This window comes from Mustela nigripes, chromosome 13, assembly GCF_022355385.1.
Source record: "Mustela nigripes isolate SB6536 chromosome 13, MUSNIG.SB6536, whole genome shotgun sequence".
Lineage (NCBI taxonomy): Eukaryota > Metazoa > Chordata > Mammalia > Carnivora > Mustelidae > Mustela > Mustela nigripes.
The window spans coordinates 78,809,182-78,825,205 of record NC_081569.1 but is presented as its reverse complement, the minus strand read 5'-3'; the positions used below and the strand labels follow the sequence as shown (position 1 = coordinate 78,825,205).

General features: G+C 39.0%; 1 protein-coding gene across 2 annotated transcripts in view; it reads left to right on the top strand.

Annotated features, from left to right (window-relative positions):
- Nucleotides 1–16,024, top strand: part of PRKD1 (protein kinase D1) — a 332,420-nt gene that overhangs the window by 138,416 nt on the left and 177,980 nt on the right. The window lies entirely within an intron of this gene.

Here is a 16,024-nt window from a genome sequence, read left to right as displayed (position 1 = left end):
GAACCGAAGGCTGACCCTTAAAACTGACTGAGCCACCCAGGTGCCCCTCCTTTTAAATACTTATAAGGAAGAATATGCTGACTCCTCTTTTTTTTACCTGTCAAGTTAGTTTGGTAAAATTGTGTTCTCTGATTGTTTTGGAAGTGTTCCTATAGACTGTAATCTTTGGATATGCAATACACAAAGTGAGCTTAAAAAATGTGTCAGGGGTGCCTGGGTGACTCAGTTGGTTAGGCTTCTGACTCTTGATGTCAGGGTGGTGAGAATGAGCGCTGTGTCAGGCTCCATGCTGGGTGTGGAGCCTGCTTGAGATTTTCTTTCTCCCTCTACCCCTCCACCCCCACTTATTTCACTCTGTCTCCACCCCCCCCAAAATTTGAAAAGTATTTAAAAAATGTTCCTACTCTCAGCTGGTGGTGGACATTTGTTATTATTATTATTATTTTAGATCTTCCTATGTTGGGGGAGCTCTCTAGTATTTTGAGGCAGAATCCTCAGCCATTACCGAGGCTGAAAACCCCTTCCCAGTCTTTGTAACTTATCACAGCCAGATCCACTTCGGGCCTATGTATGGTGCCCTCCCTGATGCTTCTGTCAGTTGGTGGCCACAAGAGAAGGCAGTGGCAGCTGACTGATGACAGTGTCTAGCGGTGTCTTGCCGTGGGCTCACAAGCTATGGTCACTGTCCAGTGGTGAGGCCTCTGTCTTGTAACTTGAGGTATTTCATAACGGATGAACTTTCTCAGGCTCTCTGGTCCTCTTAAGATTCTGCAAGCTATTCAGATCTCTCTAAGTAAATTCCTTAGGTTCATAAATTAGAATTTGCTTCTGCTGCTTCTGCCTAAGGACATTCAATGATACAGACTTTTCTATCTAAACTTTCATCAAATCTTATCATTTCATGCTTCGAATTGGCCTCTGTCATACCCAGTTTCTCATCTCTATTGACATGATAACTATAGCTTCTTGGTAAAGTCTTTTCAGTGTTCTCCCATGATTTATCTTTTATAGATATCTCTTTAAAACACAACTGCTATCTACTGCTTTCCTGTGGATCCCCAAAGTACTTCCGTAGTATCTCTTAGAAGTGACTTGGTCTCACTGTTTTTGTATCCTGTCTGATTCAAAGGGGCACATGCACTCCAATGTTGTGAAGTTTTGGGATCAGATGGACATGAGCACACGTTATATTTTAGGCAGAGCTTTGCACCCTCTGGGCAATTGTCAAGTTGTATTGGTATTGAGTGAGTGTCAGGAACATTTTGGGTGATAATAGAAGAAAAATATATGTACTTATACACAAAAGTTGGTATGAAGTATATAATATGTAATGTATAATAGAGGATATTTGACATGATATGTAATGTATATAATACATAATATATAATATCATTGTGTATTACTTTATATAATATACAGTTTTTTAAAAAAGATTTTATTTATTTATTTGACACAGAGAGAGAGAGAGAGTACTAGTAGGCAGTGGGAGAGGGAGAAGCAGGCTCCTTGCTGAGCAAGGGCTTGATCCCAGGACCCTGGGATAATGACCTGAGCCAAAGGCAATTGCTTAACCAATTGAGCCACCCAGGCACCCCTATAATTACAGTGTTTAATAATGTTTGTATTCATTTATGTAAATAAATTTCACTATATAACAGTCCACAGCACTATTTTCTTATACCTTTGTATGTATGCATACGTGGTATCTAGTTTCTTTGTTTCCTTACTATACATTACTATACATTTGGGCTGGGGTTTGACATAGCAAACTGCTGCTTTTTTCCACATAAAGGAAAATATTGGCATGGACTCTTTTTCAAGAGATTTTTACATGAATTCTGAGGAACAGAGATAACCATATTAAAAGGAAAAATAGGTGGGAAAATTCCCAGGTATGGAGGAATTTCTTTCTAGGTGTGTCCCTGAGGGTAGACCTGTCTGTGGTGCTTCGGTTTTCTCCTTTTGGTGATATGTGGAGCTCCCATGACCCCTGTTTCTTTTTTTTTCAGGACTCTTATCTGTTGACACTTCTGTTATTTCCTATTTGTATAAGTCGCTGTAATACTTTTAATTTCCTTCTTATTGGCTAATATTTGGCCCAGGCTCAGTGCTTTGGGAAGTGGGGGAACAGAGGGAAATGTGGAGTTCGGGGATTAGAAGTGACTTGGTCTCATTGTTTTTGTATCCTGTCTGATTCAAAGGGGCACATGCACTCCAATGTTTATAGCAGGACTATCCACAATAGTCAAACAATGGAAAGAACCCAAATGTCCATCAGCTGTTGAATAGGTAAAGAAGATGTGGTTTTTATATATATGTGATGGAATGATACATGATATGTGTGTTTATATGAATATATGAAACATAGGTATATATGATGGACTGTTGTTACTCAGCCATCCAAAAAATGAAAGCTTGCCATTTGCAATGATGTGGATGGAGCTAGAGTGTGTGATGGTAAGCAGAATACGTCAGAGAAAAACAAATACCATATCATTTCACTCATATGTGGAATTTAAGAAATAAAACAGATGAACATAGGAGAAGTGAAGGAAAAGTAAAATAAGATAAAAAGAGAGAGGGAGGCAAACTGTAAGAAACTCTTAACTGCAGGGAACAAACTGAGGGTTGCTGGAGGGGAGATGGGTAGAGGGATGAGATAACTGGGTGGTGGGTATTAAGGAGGGCGTGTGATGTAATGAGCCCTGGATATTATATGCAACTGAACGAATCACTAAATTCTACCCCTGAAACTAATACTGTACTATATGTTAACTAACTTGAGTTTAAATAAAATCTTGAAAGAGAAGAAAGAGTGACTTGGTCTCCCAGATTCAGGACAGTAGGTATCATGCTGGGCCTGAGAGATATGTAACCAAAGATATTTGTAACAGGGGGAACATCTTTTAAAACTGCTTTGAGGAAGTTTAATGCATGGAGTAATGTAAAGTATGCAGCATCCTGCCAAAAAGAAAGAATTTGAAACTACTTTCACAATAAGAAGACCATGAGAGAAATAGGCTTAAGTTTGAGTCCTGTTATGTGGTATTTCTAGATGACAACAGGGTAACAAAAGCACTTAGTAATTGTTTTGTTTGAACTTTTTTTTTTTAAATCAAAGAGAAGGAGCTTCCAACTCAAAGAGGTAGAACGAAAAAAAAAAAAAAAAGGTGGAACAAAGCTGGCTAACAGGAACTTGATGCCTGAAAATATGTGGAAATAGTGAATGAGCCCTTAGGTAATGAAGGGATTTTCTTTTGAGCCCAGACTCACCATGGAGGGATGTTGGAATCTTCACAGATTCGAAGAACTGAAGAGCTCTAAGAGATTAAAAACAATTTTCCAGAAAGGGTAATAGAAGAATTTGTAAATTCCCAGTTAGTAAGTTTAACCTCAAACTCTTCAGCCAAATTTCAAAATAGATCATGAAACTGTGTGAGCTTTCAGAAAAGTAGCAGTGATAATTAACAGTAGATGATGGCATCGCTTCCAGAATCCAAGAAGAAATTGTGCTTTACAAACGTATGCTAACTTAGTTAATTAAGGAGGCCATTAGACACAGGAGGTTCTTTTGATTTAGTAACCTACATAAACAAACCCAAATGTAAACCTATAATTCCTCAAGGCTAAGAAATCAAAACCTAAAGGACAACCAGTCACAAACAGCCAACCAAGCTTTCTTAAACAAGGCAACCACTTAAGCTGTATAACCAATCAAATAATTTCCTTTTGGAAATTATTTGGGTTTTTTCTTACAAATGTCTTGCCCCTAGCTCCTGTTGGTGGAATGCTTCTAACCACATCTGGTTTGGCACTGTCCTATTCCAAGGCATTTTTGCTCAAATAAACTTAAAATTTTAATATGCCTCAGTTTAACACTTGGTATCTCTTTTTTTTTTTTTTTAAAAGATTTTATTCATTTATTTTTTTGTCAGAGAGAGAGAGAGAGCAAGAGCGCAAGCGCACAGGCAGACAGAGTGGTAGAGGGAGAAGCGGGCTCCCTACGGAACAAGGAGCCCAATGTGGGACTCAATCCCAGGACACTAGGACCATGACCCGAGCCGAAGGCAGCTGCTCAACGAACTGAGCCACCCAGGCGTCCCTTGGTATCTCTTTTTAAATAATTACTTGATTCAAGGGCATGCATGGAATTTTGTGTATGTGGTAAATTTGGACTTTTTATTTATTTCTTTATTTTTACAAAATTACTTTTGATGGTCTAATGGAGTAGAGGGAAATGTATGGGCGTGATGGAGACATTTAGCTTAGTTCTTAACTGTGAAATTAACCCATCAAGGACTGGTGTTTAGTGGATCAGTATGTCTCCCTGTGAGGGGTTTCTAGTTATGTGTTGCAAAGTTCCCTCCTTGGGCCTTACTCCACTCGGAGGCGTATCATCGACTTACATAAAGACTGGAAAGCCTATTGTTAATTCTTTGTATATCTAAAGTAGTGGGATGGTTAGTAAAGGACAGGGAGGTATAGCACACGCTTTGGAGTCACACAGACTAGATAAGAATGCTGATTCCAAGGCAAGTCACTTTCAAGTTTTGGACTTCTGTTTCCTTATCCTTAAAATAACAACCAATTTTCTGTTACAAAACGGTAGATACTCACTGAATGTTAACTGATTTCAATTTCTTAGTTGAAAGAGTAAAGATAAATATTTCAAGTAATTCAAAAGTTGTTCTGTAATTAACAGGGTGATATTTATTATATACTAGTATAAAACTAAACATAACCATTGAAATTAATCACTTACATGTCATATAACGTGCATGAGAACAAAAGAGATTCTGAAGGGTTTGCTGACTGATTTTCAGTTGACAGTATTCTATTGCTGACAAAAATAGACTTTCTTCTAGGCTGCATATTTAATAATAACATGAATTAAGTACAAAGTACCATGTTCAGTTTGAGCACTTTGTTTTGGAGAGAACATTTACAAAACGGGAGTTTAGTCCTGTAATGGGTCTTGAAACCCTATCTTTTAGAGAACAGTTGACAAAATGGAATATGTTTAACCCAGAAATAAGAAAATAGAACTCCCAGGGTGCCTGGGTGGCCCAGAGGGTTAAGTTAAAGCCTCTGCCTTCGCAGGGTCCTCTGCCTTGATCGCAGGGTCCTGGGATCAAGCCCCACATCAGGATCTCTGCTCAGCAGGGAGCCTGCTTCCGCCTCTCTCTCTCTGCCTGCCTCTCTGCCTACTTGTGATCTCCGCCTGTCAAATAAATAAATAAATAAATAAATAAATAAAAATCTTAAAAAGAAAATAGAACTCCCTTGAAGTATTTTTTGATAGACTTGTCTAAGGTTGAGAGAATAGAGATATTTTATGTGGCTCCGAAATGCACTACAAAGTCCAACTGGTACCATTTACAAGCATTAGTTAGAACTTCCTTATAATTTAAGCTACTCATATGATGGATCCTGTCTAATGGGAGGTTGAGCAGCCATTGCTGAAGGTTTTCAAACTGGATAAGAACTCTACAGAGTTGAATTGGATGGGATTATTGCATGGGATTTTTGGAAACTCTTTGTCTCGGAATTGGAGTTCCATAGACCAACCGAACAAGACCTCTAGAATTTGAATAGATTGTTCAGATAGAGCAGAAAATCTGGAGACTTTTTTTTGTTTCAGGGACGGAAAAGATTCAGAAAGATCTGGTAGCATGAAAATGAGGATTTTAGGGGTGAGGGCTGGGGATTATATTAAGAATAATGTAAGATTAATCACATAACTTTAAACAATTTAAACAAGAAAACATGGAATACAAACCATTCCTCTTTGGAGAGTGTGCTTGGAGTAAAACATGATTCAACTGGGAGAAGGACTTTCTCCCTCAAAACAGTCAGGAATTGATTAGCCTTTTTTTTAAGTTCAGGGAGCCAGTGATACCAAAGTAACCCCAAAGAATGTGCAGTATGTTGAGCAAATGTTGACAATAAAAGTTTGTTTATATGTTTGTTTTCTTCCCCTTTCCCCAAACATCTATAATCTCAAATTCTGAATTAAAGTTTTACATTTTAAGAAATCACATACTTTGGTCCCTAAAATTTATTATTTATTTCAGTTATTCAGTTATTTACTATTTGTTTCAAAATCTGTTAGAATTCATGAATTATGTTCACCAACCACATTTTTCTAACTTAAATTTTTTAAGGTACTCAAAAACAAGTCCATGAGAGTATACATATACAAATTATAGGTAGTACTTCTATTCCTGCTGAGCCTGAGAAACAAGTCACATATTTCCGTGTATCTGGAGAGGGTGACATCGATTACCATATTGTCAGCACTGTTAGCATTGGTGAGATTCATGGACAATACCCAGGGAAAGAAAGCCACAGTTGAGGTTCTTAATGATACCTGTCAAGATGATGACTGTAAGATTAAATAAGGCTAAAATTGTATTGAGCAACGGTCATCCTGTGATATCCTGCCTATTTCCCCTGCTCCTTGAATACTTACTTTAGACTGTATTGTGTTATCATTTTTAGCTTATTGAGAAAGCTGTCAAAGAGAACCAGAAGTCAAATTAGAGCTTACACTGAACACAGTGGGTCCGTGGGTATACTGAAGGCACTACATGATAAGCTGATCTGACACTGTACACTGTAGAGAAAAGATACGGTCATGGGTCTTACGGAACTTGGGATTTAAACCAGTCTTGCTTCTCCTGTTCTCCCCCTTCTTCCCTCCCTCCTCCCCTCCTTTCTTCTTTTTTCTCTTTCTCTTCTTCCCTCTTCCTATTACTCCTCTTTCTTATTCTTTTTTTTTTAAATATTGCTTTCATTATGAGATAAAATATGAAACCAGGAGAGTTTCATATTATAAGCTGAAAATATGGTTTAATGAATATTATAAAGTAAAAATTCATGCGGTTATCACCAGGTCAAGGAAAAGAACACTGAGAGCTCTTCCAATGATAAACTCTCCCACTCCCTAATTCCTTTCCTTTTCCTTTCAATTTTACCCCTGTGAGGCACCTGGCTGGCTCAGTTGGTGGAGTGTGTGACTCTTGATCTTGGGCTTCTGAGTTCAGGCCCCACACTGGGGATAGAGTTTTTTAAAAATAAAATCCTAAAAAAGTAAAAGAAAAAATAAAATTTTCCCACTGCGAATGCACAGCTAAACAATATTGGTTGGTCTTACCTGATTTAGACTTTCATACAAATTTAATCATACTTGCCTTTTTTCATTTACTATTATGATTTATGTTATTGTGTATAGTTGTAGTTTGTTTATTCTTATTGCTATAAAATATTCTATTGCATGTCTATACTACAATTCATTCATCTCTTATGCTGTTAGCGGACTTTTGGGTTGTTTCTAGTTTTGGCTTTCAAGAACAGTGCTGCAAAGAACTTTATTATACAGATATATCTCTTGATGTTCCCAGTTCATGATTTTCCCTATGATGTATACCCCAGAGTGGAATTTCTATAGCATGTGAATTTCTTTAGCTTTACTAGAAAAGGCCAAATGCTTTCTGAAGCATTTTTAAAAAATCAATTTATATTCATATTGGAAAGGCATGAGAGGTTCTGTTTCTTAATTCTCAAAAACATGTCCCATTCTTAGGTTTTATCATCAAGCAATCAGGAGTGTATGTAATTTAATTGTGGGTTTTTAAAAAAAATTTTCCCTGATTATTAATAAGGTAGAGCACCTTTTCATGTATTTTCACCATTTAGATTTACTCTTTGTGAACTGTCTGTATAAACTCTATATTCTGGATACTAGTCCTATGTCTCTTACATGGGTTGCAGATTCTTTTCCCATCCACTGTCTTCCTTTTTTTCCCTATCTTTATGATGTCTTTTGATGAACAGAAGTAGTTTATTTGAACATAGTCACATTTAGCTGAGTTCTGGAATTAAGCTAACTTTCTCTGGAAAGAATCTATGTTTGCTTCTGCTGGGCGTGAGGCGACACTTTGAGTCTAGCACCACCCATATTTAAGGCTTGAATTTCTTTGGAAGATCTTCATAATGCCAATTTGGGCTGCAAATCCGTTCTATTTCACCTGTGCCCTAAATTTAAGTTGGGATTCCAAAAGGAAAAACATTTGCTTCTACAAGGGTGATCTGTTAAATCCTCCACCCTTTGTCAGTTTGGGGCCTTTTAATTCAGTCACCTTTTGCTAGTGAGAACATGAAAACAGAGGTCAAATCTGCAGGAACTTTAAAGTAAGAACTGGCTAATAGACTTGTGGAAAGAAAACTTCCATCTCTAGCTTATCTCTCTGGGTTCCTGCAGTATTGAGCTAATGATTCCTTATTATCTTGTCAGTTCTTTGATATAGTTAAAGTGATTTATCTTAAAAAAGAAACTACCCACCATATATATAGATATATATCTATATCTATCTATATCTATCTATCTATCTATCTATCTATCTATCTATCTATCTATATATATCTCCATCTATCCCCAGTGGAGGAAGATTGGTTTGAAACTGTAGCTTGTCATTATCTGAAACTGGCAGTTTCCAGTAATTCCTTTTTTTTTTTAATTTTTTTTTTTTTTTTTATTTACTTGACAGACAGAGATCACAAGTAGGCAGAGAGGCAGGCAGAGAGAGAGGATGGAAAGCAGGCTCCTGCTGAACAAAGAGCCCGATGCGGGGCTCGATCCCAGAACCCTGGGATCATGACCCGAGCCGAAAGCAGAGGCTTAACCCACTGAGCCATCCAGGCGCCCCCCAGTAATTCTTTATCAAGAGTGTACATCAGAGCGGAATAGGATCTTCCCCTTTTTAATCCTTCAACTATGCATTCTTGGGTCCCACCATGGGCATTCTGATTCATTATGTTTGTGGGATAAGATTCCCTAGATGATTCTGTTCTGCAGATAAGTTATCATTGTAAAAACAAAATCAATCTATCTGCCCAAAAAATAAATAAATAAATAAAGAGTATTCTAATTTATAAATTTAAAGCAGATTATAATTAATAAGTAAGAGAAAAAGAGGGGTAATTGCTTAGATTGCATTTGGATCCAGAATGAGCCAAAAGTCACAAGACAATGTGTATTAACTAGATGAGGAGGTAGTGTAGCCAGTTCTCTATGCAGATTCCACAGCAGAAAGAATCACAGGAGAAAAATGAGGTCTTAGGTGCTCAGCCCATTGTTCATTCTGTGGCTCCTGTGAGGAGCAAACCATGTCCTGAGTACTTTGAATACCTATAGAAGACCCTGGGGCACCATCCAGGCCATGGGAGCTATGTTTCCTGGATGTGAAGCTTCTGCCTTTTGTTCTCCCTACCACAAGGAACACAAAATTAACAATAATCACAACCACCCCTCCTGATTACTAATCTGTAATTTACTTTTAAAATACTTAGTATGGACAGTCATATATGTATAGACGTTGACTCTCCTTGGTAGGTGTGACTAGTTATATAAGAAGGACTTTTAAGGGGAGTCTGCAATCTAAAATAGTCACTACTAAAATGAAACAAGATGGGGCGGGGGAGGGAGACAAATCCTAAGAGACCATTAATCTCAGGAAACAAACGGAGGGGAGGGGGAAGGAGAGAGATGGGGTGGCTGGGGGATGGACATTGAGGAGGGCGTGTGCTCTGGTGAGTGCTGTGAATTGTGTAAGACTGATCTGTACCCCTGAAACAAATAAATTATATGTTAATACAATTATTCCAACATAAAAGTTTTAAAAAATGGTTACTAAGAACAGTTCAATATTGAACCACAAAACTTATATAATATATACAAATGTATAAATGTATATGAACTACATATAAATACGAACCACAGAATTCACTAATTAGTAAAATGGATGCTAGAATTCTTCAATGATGAGACAAGATTTTTGGGGAGTTTTATAGGTACCTCCATCCTTGGAATGAAAGGTGTATAGGAATCTTTTTTTTTTTTTAAGATTTTATTTATTTATTTGACAGAGAGAGAGATCACAAGTAGGTAGAGAGGCAGGCCAAGAGCGAGGGGGAAGCAGGCTCCCTGCTGAGTGGAGAACCCGATGCGGGGCTCCATCCCAGGAACCTGAGATCATGACCTGAGCTGAAGGCAGAGGCTTACCCCACTGAGTCACTTAGGTGCCCCGAAGCATTCTGTCTTCTGATTTGAGTAGAGGCTAGCTGATTCTTGTGAAATGGCACGTCTTTCATGCAGAGTGGTATATGGAGTGCCTAAAAAGACTAAGAGAGGGGAGGGGCACCTACGTGTGGTGCAATTAATTAAGATTCTGACTCTTAGTTTCCACTCAGGTCCTGATTGCAAGCCTGTGAGATTGAGCCCTGCATTGGGCTTCACGCTCAGCATGGAGTCCGCTTGGGATTCTCTGTCCCTCTCCCTTTGTCTAACTCCTCCCCCTCTCTCTCCTCTCTTCCTCTTTTCTCTCCTCTCTTCCTCTTCCTCTAATAAATAAATAAATCTTTAAAAAGAGGAGAGAGAGAGAGAGAAGACTAAGAGAGGGGAGTTGAAGAGTGTGTAGTAACAGGTGGTATGATGGTTTATGCCTGCTTGCTAATTCTTGTTTGAACTTGTGGTCTGGTTCAATCGATGACTCGTTTTCATAAAAACACATCTTGCTGATTATCCGAGGCTGCTCATATGTTTACCAAAAGAATTGGGCAGCTGTGACTGGCCCAGTTGGTGTAGATCAGTTTCAAACACCTCTTCTCCCATTTTCCCACAGGAACGTCTTTATTTAGGGAAACTCACTTGTCTTGCTTGCAAGAGGAAGGAGAACTCTTTTGTGTGTATAGGAAGCTTCTTTTATTTATTGTATCCTGTGCCCCCTTTTTATTTTACCCATTAGACCACTGGCTAATATAATGATACCAGTGACAGCATGAGCTTATGATAGCATGACAGTCAAAAGTAATAAAATCAAGCCTGAGCACTCTGAAAGTGCAGTAGTGTGGTGCTATTTAGACTAGAAGCAAGCATTTCACCTATCTCAGCAGATTCTGAGTATACTCCAGCCTTCTAGAGAAATGATGAAGACTTGTTTTTTGAGTACTGTTAATTATCTAACTCAGTCATCCCAACAGCCAGATGAGAAATGTGTTCTTATTCCCACTTGGTGGATAAGCAATCCCAGGCTCCGAGAATCCCAATTTAGTTGATGAATTTGAGCATCGAGCCCAGGGCTTGAAAATGCCTCTGCTTTTGATGGCCCACTCTGTTCCTTTCAGTAATTATTGATATTTATTATCGTGACTTCAAGCTAATGTTTAAAATTTCAAGTTATGTTTAACAAGTTATACTTAAGGAGGCAAGGAAACATTTTCTACTTTAAAGGAATTTCAATACTGGTTACTTAAAATAAGAGATTAGAATGATAATTAAAATTAAAACATTATAAAATCTAAAGAACAGGGGTGTGTCTCAGGCCACCAGTTCTATAAGAATTTTATTTAGGATTAACTTTCACACTGTAACTATATAAATATAAGCTACCAAAACAAAAACTAATGAAGTATCTAGTATTATATATCTATTATTGTATATCTATTATAGAATACCTGTCTACTGTTACATAAATATAAGCCACCAAAACAAAAACTAATAAGAAACTATTATTAGGGTGTGTGTGTGTGTGTATTTTATCGCAAAGGATCTAGAAAGAAAGACTGAGTGGAATGAGTTGTGTTGTAAGGCTCGATAGAATGGAGCTTCTGGGTAGGAATCAAAAAATAATTCCCCAGGACACCTGGGTGGCTCAGTGGGTTAAGCTGCTGCCTTCGGCCCAGGTCATGATCCTAGGGTCCTGGGATCAAGTCCCACTTCGGGTCCCTCGCTCAGCGGGGAGCCAGCTTCTCTCTCTGCCTCTGCCTGCCACAATGCTTGCTTCTGCTCTCTCTCTCTCTCTCTCCCTGATAAATGACAAAGAAATAAAATCTTTAAAAAAAAAAATTCCCCAATATGTATTTTAGTTAATGTGTTGAATGTAGGTTGAAGGTGAAAAAATTCCAGTTGGTGAAACAAAAGTGCCCCTTAAAGTGAATTTGAAGTGCAGAAGCTGTTCTAATGAACCACTGGTGCAAGCACGATGGAAAGGATGGAGCCGTGTGAGCTCTCGCATTGGCATAACTCAGTAGAATGCAGAACAATTTCTCCAATATGAGGAAAGAGGGAATTTGGGGTTGGCTGAATGGAATGCTGCCTATTAAAAAGAAAATAAGAGAGCTATTGAAAACTGCCATCATGCAAAAATAGTAAACTGTGCTGCTTGCCCATTCAGTGGACACAATAGTCTCTGATTTAATAACATTGGAGAGGTCTGTCTGTATTTCCCAAGCCTTTGCATGTGTTTACAATCAATTGTAGGTCAGCCAGATTATTTTAACTTTTGACCATAAGCCTCTGAATGTGAAAAAAGTTGAAATTCATTTTTATAAATAAGTATTTGCTGGTGACTAACATTCAGTTTCTTAGTCATGAAGAAAAATATATGTATGAAATTTCTTTAAGAGTGCTCTCTTTTAAGAATAAGAGTACTCTCTTTTAAGAATTTTCTCTCAGCCAATGTTGCCACAGCGCCCCCGTTTTGCGTATGCGTATGGCTGGCCCCTTCGACGCACCATCCCAACTTCAGTCACCCAGCCTGTGGCAGCTCTTCCAGTTCCTGTGTGTTTGGCGAGTTCTCGTACATCTTAGTGGAAGTACAGCGTTGTGCATCTCAATAGAAGCCTCCCTTTTGTGCTAAAATAACTCCCAGATGTATTCTGAGGATCACTAAGTTGCACAAGCTCCAAACTCCTGCCGAAATGAGGAGGACTGGTGACGCAGCCGCGTCCCCATCTGTGGTGGCTTCTGAGATTATTACATTTTCAAATTAGTGTTAGGACAGTGGTTAAAGTTACCTAAAGTGCAGAGCCGTGTTAACCCATGTTTTTGAATGTGATCAGTTTCATCATGGAGCTTACTTTCATACTAATAGAAAGATTGCTGTTTTTAAATTAGAGTCCGTTATATGAGCCCTGTGCCTTCCACACACCAGGTGATCCACGTGCCCTTTGAGGCGAATTCCATGTGTTCTTGGCATTGTCTCAATTACTGGTTTTCCTTTTTTTCTCTTCTTTAGTTTGCTTCCTACTAGTGTAAGGAAGTGCTGCTCAGTACCACCTTCCACTCTTACTGCCTGTGCACCTAATCTCAGTTGTGTGTGCTGACTACAGTTGTGGAACCTTTAACACCCAACACAATTACAAGCCTCCTTAGGCATTAGAACCATGTGACGATTAAGACCAAAATGGCCACATATGACTGAGGGACACCACCTGTACAATGTTGACATGCTGTTGCTCTGGGACACAGCTTTAGTCTTATAGATAAAATTTATAAACTGAGAATTCTTGAGGATAGGAACTCTGGATTTAAAAACTTCTCTCTACTGGAAGAGAATGTGCTTCTATCAAAGAATATAACTGCAGTATGAAAAATAATTGATGTGACAAGAATACTCTTTCCTTCAAGAGTGATAGATTAAGGTTTCAAAAATCATCCTGTTTCTGCATTTGAAGGCCTCTCTTGGTCCCAACTTTGGAGAAATCAGAAATGATATGAAATCTCCCAGTTTTAACATATTGGCCAACAAAATAAAGTATGAACTACACCCAACACCTTGGTGGAATTTGAACCTCATGTGCTCTAAAGCTTATTGAGGAATTGACTTTTTATAAATAGAATGTAAATAAGTCCTGACCTTGCAATTAAACTTCTATAGTAATATATTTGCCATCTGTCTGCAAATATGGAAAAAGAAGTAAAATAACACACGGTCCAGTCCCTTCCCTCCCTGGCTTCCTCAGAGAGAGAACAGGCTTTTACTGAAAGAGATGTCTGAGTTGTCTGACCTCCTGCTGAACCACCAGCTATGTCTGGAAGTTTTATTGTCATGGTTTGCTGGGTTGCCAGACTTTGAAGACTCACTTGTAGCCACCTTGGAGTCACATCTGGGCAGCTGCTCAGGTTTGGCTCACACTCTGTTGTCTTTCTACTCTCTGGTTGGCACTTCCACCTTCTTCCCTTCCTCCCTCCTTTTCTTCCTTCCTCCTCTCCCTCTGTTTTGAACCAAGAGAAATAATTTACTTTTTTTTATTGAAGTACAGTTGACATACAACATTCTGTTACTTTCAGATGTACAACACAGCGATTGGACAGTTCTGTACATGACTCAGTGCTCCCATGCTAAGTCTAGTAACCATCTCTCACCACCCGAAGTGATCACAATATGATTAGCTACATGCCTATGCTGTTCGTCACTGTGACTTATTTATTTTTATATCTCGAGGCTTGTCCCTCTTAATCCCCTTCCCTCTTTCGTGCATCCCCCACCCCCCGCTCTGACAACCGCTTTCACTTTTCCCTTCTCTCACATTCTTCACTCTGTTCATTGATGGATCTTCTTTTTTTCTTTTCTTCTTTTTTTTTTTTCTTTCTGTGCTTTTATCCTCCTCTCTTGGTGAGAAGAGCTTTTTATTTATCCCATAGGAAACTATAATTTTGGCAGAAAATTACTGGCTTTTGAGCAGTGCATTCAGAAAGGGAGGCACACCCAGAAAACAGACCTTGCGTCCTGGCATGTTGTCGCTCCTAGAACAATTCCTCATCTCCTCGCCAGTCCGTTCTGCCCCTAGATTCCTAATTTCCAAGTATTTCAACATCAACCGTCTGGTGATTGAATCCCCATTTCGGAGCGTTGTCTCGACTCTGCCATTTCCCTGGGCACACCTCACCCTCCTTATCCGGTCTGCTGCCCTTCACTGAGCCCTCACTGTTCTGCCCTTGGGGAGGCCCTCAGCATTTCCTGTGTGGATCAATGCTGCTCCTACTCTCACTTGCTGTAAGCCAGTCTGTGGGAAACCTCGTTCGTGATCAGGCCATGTTTCTAGTTACAAATAAAAAACAATCAAACTCTTTTGTGTCCACAATAAAACAGAGAGTCCTTGTTGTAGCAATCAAGGACTGTTCCCTGCCTAGCTCTCCTGCCGTTTTCCTGAAATACCATTTGATACGGCTGTACTCAATCCTTAGTCATTCACGCGGGGAGTATATATTTTCACATGTCCCTCCCTGTTTGTGCAGCTTCACCTCATGCTTCAAAACTCAGGTGAGATGACACTTTCTCCATGTAGTTTTCAGGTGGTGCTGGGTATCCCCCAACCACGCTCCCTTGGCACCCTGCATCATTGTGTAAATACTGCATGGCTCTTAAGCTCTCTTACTAGACTGGGAGCTCCTTGAAATCAAGAAAGAGCTTTAATTCCAGAATCCTTAGGCTATTAATATGATGCTTGTCTGTATGCCCAGGCACTGTGCTAGAACCTGAGAATGGTAGAACAGCTAACTGGCTTCAGTTGCTCCATACTGGGGTATAGAGCTGTTCCAGTCTCCTAGCCGTATGATATTGACTCTGCTGATCCTTGTTCATAATCATATACAATATCCTACAATTATTATTTTTTATATTATTTTTTATATAGTTGAAAACTCTGGGTTATAATTGCATGATTTTTAGTCTTTTGACTACACAGATAAATGAATCAAAAATTAAAAAGATGAAGTTCATATAGTATAAGGGTGCTGTGGTCTGAATGTTTGCATCCTGAAGTTTCATATGCTAAAATCCTAATGCCCAGTGGGATGGTATTAGGAGATGTGGACTTTAGGAGGTGCTTAAGTCACTAGAGTAGAACCCTCCTGAATGTAATAAGTGTTCTTTCAAGGGGGAAAAATAAATTGGGGGCGCCTGGGTGGCTCAGTGGGTTAAAGCCTCTGCCTTTGGCTCAAGTCATGATCCCAGGGTCCTGGGATCAAGTCCTGCATCGGGCTCTCTGCTCAGCAGGGAGCCTGCTTCCTCCTCTCTCTCTCTGCCTGCCTCTTGGCCTACTTGTAATCTCTGTCTGTCAAATAAAATAAATAAAATCTTAAAGAAAAAAAAAAAGAAAAAGAAAAAACTTTTTGAATATACTTGACACATACTGTTACATTAATTTCAGGTATGTGGCGCAGTGACTTGACATCTTTATA